The 4240-nt window shown below is 30.9% G+C and overlaps 1 long non-coding RNA gene across 1 annotated transcript; it reads right to left on the bottom strand.

Moving 5' to 3' along the window:
- Window positions 1–1269: 1269 nt before the first annotated feature.
- On the bottom strand, window positions 1270–3250 carry LOC128039851 (uncharacterized). The gene is made up of 2 exons (XR_008194556.1): window positions 2744–3250; window positions 1270–2584 (listed from the first exon to the last, which is right to left on the bottom strand). It is a non-coding gene; the product is annotated as an uncharacterized LOC128039851 (long non-coding RNA).
- Window positions 3251–4240: the final 990 nt, after the last annotated feature.

The following is a 4240-nucleotide window of genomic DNA, read 5'->3' as shown; positions in this document are numbered from 1 at the left end:
TTATTTTAACATTATTTTTATTATTGGCTTAATATTATTTTTAAACTTATTATTAGTATGATTTATAAGATGTGATACACAATTCCTTTAAAATTATTATCAATATATATATATATATATATGTGCATAAAATGTATTATAACTTGTAACTTATAAAATTTTTATTCATTTCGATTATTTTAATTGGTTTACTTGTGATTAAATTATTATTGTTTTGCTATTTGTAAGATTGATTATTAATTATTTGATTATTAATGTTGATGCATTATATGTTTGATTGCTCCAAATTGTAGAATTAATTTGGTATTCATCATTTGCTTTGTATATTGTTCATCAATCATGTTGTTTGTAAGAATTTCATTTCATTAAGATATTATAATCGTTTCATTTCAAAATTCAAAAAGGGCTTGGTGTTAAATAATTCTCGAGAGAATTGTGCCCTAACTTACTGGGCTTCAATTCTTCTCGATGAATTTATATCATCAAGTATCCATTTCTTTTTAAGACGTATATTTTTAAAATAAAATTATTTAGATTTCAAAATGTTGGATCCTAACTTACTGGATATGACATTTTGTTATCTCGTTTTTAAAATAAAGGTAATATTTGGTGTTTAGGAATTTTAAGAAAATTGAACCCTAACTTACTGGGTTTTGATTTCTCGATTGATCTAAATAACCAAATATCCTTCTCAAAATGTATGATTTTTTTTTTAAATTTTTTTAAAAAAGGACGAATCTAACTTCGAAAATTGAATCGTTGCGTTCTAACTCACTGAGTGTGACGATTTATTTCTTTAAAGTGGGTAAGTCTTATTTTCCAATTCGATTATTAAAATTTTCTTTTCAAAGGATTGTATTCTAAAATCTTTTCAAGTTTCGACAATAAGACATTAAACAATCAATTCGGTACCAATTTTGGGCGTTACGAGGGTGCTAACCCTTCCTCGTGCGTAACCGACTCCCGAACCTATTGTCTCAAATCTCGCAGACCTAAAATTTATTTTTAATGGTGAACCGATCACACCTTAATAAAAGATCGGCGGCGACTCCCCATTTTCATTTTTAATAAGTCGATAACAAAGATTTTGATTTTTCAAATAAGTGGTTTCGACAATGCTTATGTGGCTTTTTATGTCATGTGTCGTTATGTGATTGAGTCGCATTATTATTGATCATGGTTGACTAAAATTTAACCGAGTAAAAAAATTAATTTAGATACCATTTCTAATGAAGACAAAAATTTATATATTAGAATAAGAAAAAAGGATAATTTAAATACCAATTTCAAATCTTATTTATTTATTTTGTAAAAAACCAACTAGGCTAAATAAATACAACCAAATTTCAACTATTTATCATTCCAAAGTCCCTCTCAAGAGGCGCTCAAAATCTAAATTGCACTAACTAGGCAGATCCTACATATACATTGAATTTACTGATATCTTAATAATTTCTATAAGACTCCATATTAATCCTTAAAAGACAAAAAAAATTCTATTCTTCCACGTACGCTAAGCTAGCAAACCAAAGAGAATAGGTCAAGAAACCAAATTTGTCCCAGCCCAACTATTGTTTTTTATTGGTGTCTATAACAAAGGTGAAAAGGGGATCACCATTTTCTCTTAGTGTCCTTTTGGATGCGCATTTAAATTCAATTTGGTGCATCCAGCTCCATTATTAGCTCTTGAAAATTTCTGTTGCAATGCAAACTTGTGTTTCGATAACATGAGATCAATGTACTTTGCCAATTGATGTCTCGAATTCTCACTAAATATTAATTGGACCCTCCTTTAACAAATATATCATTTTGGGGAAATATTTAGTGAAGTTTTTAAATTCTAGATAAAATATTAAAAAAGATACACTACAATTTTTTAAAACTGTTGTAAAATAATATCAAATACTCACATTTTATTTATTTCTATTCCATATCAATAAACTTACAATTATTCTCATTTGTTTGAAATAATTCTTAATTAAATATAATTTATTAAAATTTTATCATTTAATATAATAAATAATTTAAAATAATTATTAAATAAATCATTAAAGTATTTATCTGAATTTTAAAGTTTTATACGTTAAATATTATAAAAATACATATAATCCAATTACCAATACACTTAAATTGATGTAAACATTATTTTAAAAAATAATAAAAATAAAGACAAATATTATGATACACAATATTATTTTATTAATAAAACTACAGTGTTAAATATCAAATCATTAATAATTTTTAGTTTATATATACATTATATTTAAAGATCATTTTTCCATTTTAACCCCAACCTCATAATTAGTTTTGAATTCAACCACACATTTTGAATTAATTTCAAAGTTAATCTCAGCGAAAGCGCAGTCCATCGTGGGGGTGGATGGCTAATTGTTTTCAAACCAGCATTTTCTTAAGGAAGTGGTCACTTGATCTTCAGCTAGACAGTAGAGACCTTTACTGTCCTGCAAACAAACCAACTGATATCTCTACTCTAATTTGTAATCTTTTTTTTCTTGTCAAAACATCAAAAAGCCCAGGGTTGTTAATTCTGTACTGGGAGCTTATCAGTCAGCTACTACCCTACCTGCTAACACAAGAACAAGAAATCTAAATAGATACAATAAAATAATGGACAGAAATTATGAAATCCGGGGGACAAGGAGGGGAAATTAACAAGAAGACATGAAATGGAAGTCCATAGAAAACAGAGAGGCATCACATCATTTCAAAGTGAAGATTTAACCTTAGTGCTAAGCTTTGCACATTTTCCAACATTCATCAAATATAGTAGAAGAATATGCATTTTAGGCGCACACAGCGTGGCACCATCACCCCTTTTCAAATGCAAAGTTTTGATGGTTCCACGCAAGCATGCGACCCAAAACCATACTCTTATTTATGTGAGATATATGATCTCCTCGCCACAGCCACACCAATTGCTCTCTCAATTCTCTTGATGGTGGAGGAGGGTACTTGAGACTGCTCTACTTATAACAAATCACATTCACTTAGCTTACAGCCTGATAAAGAGAGGATATGATAATAGAAGGGAGAGAGAGTAGATGCGTTGTTTCCAGCATATTATTGACAAGTGTCTGGATTTCACTCTCATGTTGTGGATGCATTTGGCCAACCACGTTGGGTGAAGATGAACCTTCCTAACTGTGGTGGGTAAAGGGGGGACTCACTCCATTATTTTCTAGTATAGTATTTCTTGTTTGTTGGACTCTTTCTTCTTGTGTTGGAAACTCGGCCAAGTGGCGGTACCTGCTGCTGCTTCACTCTGGTGCTAATGCTAAACGCATGCATTTCTTACACGCGGAATTTTTTTCCTGAAATTGGACAAGGGTAAGCTAAACAGTGCTTGAGTTGAAGGATTGGGACTACAAACCACTCCAGACACTGACACCTTGTTTTCCCAATTCATATCCAATCATTTATTTAACTATTATCTACTTGTCACCTCAAGATCCTGCAAAAGCCTTATTTAGCCGTATGATCTCTTTAGTGGTAGTGGCCATAGCACTATAATCAGCTTCTTCAGTAAAAGAACAAGAAACCCATATTTTTTTTGGTTACTTGAATTGCCATGAAATGGGGCAAGACCCAAGAAAGAGAATACAACATGTATTAGATTACATGCTATCGGATATCCTTCCCAATTTGCATCACAATATGCTTTTAGAGATAATGAACTATGTGAAGGAAACAAGATTCCTTGTCTTGGAGTTCCTTTAAGATAGCGTAATACCCTATGAGCGGTATCAAGGTGTGGTTGTCGTGGATGGCGCATGTACTAATTGACTGAGAATGTGCATTGCATAACTATTATCTGGATGACTTCGCTTGTTGGAGCGTCGAGCTTTTTATGTGAAGGGATTAGGACCGATAGCTAAGGTTTCTGTTATATTGTATTGTGAAAGTGTAAATTGCTTGGGCTTCATCCAAGAGTATAAAGCTGATTGGGTGTCGGGGGATGGTCTAGTTCTGGTTTAGTGTTACCTTTGATTTCTGTGGATTTTGAAAGATTTTAATGTGGTATGATATTGATGAACTGAAGCAATTATTCGGTAGGTAACACCTCAAATTTGGATCTGTAATATTATGATAGTCGTTAGAGCAGCCTAAATATTAAATCACTTTATTATACACATTAAAATATATATTTAAACATACTAATAATGAATTATGCATATAAAATTAAAAACATTAAAATTAATTAACGCAATTCAATCAAATA

Source organism: Gossypium raimondii, chromosome 3 (assembly GCF_025698545.1).
Source record: "Gossypium raimondii isolate GPD5lz chromosome 3, ASM2569854v1, whole genome shotgun sequence".
NCBI lineage: Eukaryota > Viridiplantae > Streptophyta > Magnoliopsida > Malvales > Malvaceae > Gossypium > Gossypium raimondii.
This window is presented reverse-complemented; position numbering and strand designations above follow the sequence as displayed.